The 1263-nt window shown below is 48.9% G+C and overlaps 1 pseudogene; it reads left to right on the forward strand.

Moving 5' to 3' along the window:
* Positions 1-435: 435 nt before the first annotated feature.
* On the forward strand, positions 436-906 carry LOC111551148 (annotated as a pseudogene).
* The last annotated feature ends 357 nt before the right edge of the window (positions 907-1263 follow it).

A 1263-nucleotide genomic window follows, 5' to 3' on the forward strand; every position in this document is an offset into this window, starting at 1 on the left:
TTACAAAATAGTTCACACACATAATTTTATTGGATACTCACAATAATACTGTATTTTTCTTATTCTATAGATGAGAAAACAGAGACTCAGGTCTTATCCTTGGACATGTGGTCCATTCGTTGCTCTTTCCACCATTCCACACTGCTTTAAAAAAAAAAAAAAAAAAAAAAAAGGATGGCATCTGTTGGGCGGGGCTGCGGGGCTTGTGACGCCGCCCCGCTGAACTTTGTGGCGCAGCCACTTGCAGAGACAGGAAGCGGTCGCAGCGCGCCAGGCCCGCCCTCTTCCGTGGCCATGGTGGGAATGGAAACATCTGCCCCACGTGCAGGAAGCCAAGTGGAAACATCTACCCCACGTGCAGGAAGCCAGGTGGTGGTCACAACAGCGTGCCACTCCGCGGCATACCGTGCAGATCCCCTGCGTGTGTCCTCGTGAGACTAGCTCACCAAAATGGCCGTGTCCAGTGAAGGAAACTTTGAGGGAGATATTGAGTCAGTGGACCTTGCAGAATTTGCTAAGCAGCAGCCATGGTGGCGTAAGCTGTTCGGGCCAGAATGTGGACTTTCAGCCGAAAAGTATAGCGTGGCAACCCAGCTGTTCATTGGAGGTGTCACTGGATGGTGCACGGGTTTCATATTCCAGAAGGTTGGAAAGTTGGCTGCAACAGCTGTGGGAGGTGGATTTTTTCTCCTTCAACTTGCAAACCATTCTGGGTACTTCAAAGTTGATTGGCAACGGGTGGAGAAGGACATGAAGAAAGCCAAAGAGCAGCTGAAGATCCATAAAAGCAATCAGATACCTACCGAGGTCAGGAGCAAAGCTGAAGAGGTGGTGTCATTTGTGAAGAAGAATCTTCTAGTGACTGGGGGATTTTTCGGTGGCTTTCTGCTTGGCATGGCATCCTGAGGAAGATAACCTCATTTTCATTGTTCCTGGTTTTTTCCAGCCAGCAGCCTCTATACTCCATCATAGGACACTGAGTCCCTCCTCCTCTTCTCCCATGCCTTCCTCCCTGCTGTGGCAAATCCAAGTGGCTTCTATAAGCATCTGTTGGTACAAGTTAATGTGGCACCATAAGCTTGATGGTGGCAGAAGAGACAATAGTCCTTAGCTCTCCTTCCAGTACACCCCCTACTTGGTCAGTCTGTAGGTCAGCAAGAAGGTTCTTCTACCTCCATGCAAGACACTTAGGAGAACACATTGCAAGATGGCTGACTATGGAGGATGAGTGGATCCTGAAAGGTTGTCCGGAACTGTTGATTT

This window comes from Piliocolobus tephrosceles, chromosome 15 (assembly GCF_002776525.5).
Source record: "Piliocolobus tephrosceles isolate RC106 chromosome 15, ASM277652v3, whole genome shotgun sequence".
Lineage (NCBI taxonomy): Eukaryota > Metazoa > Chordata > Mammalia > Primates > Cercopithecidae > Piliocolobus > Piliocolobus tephrosceles.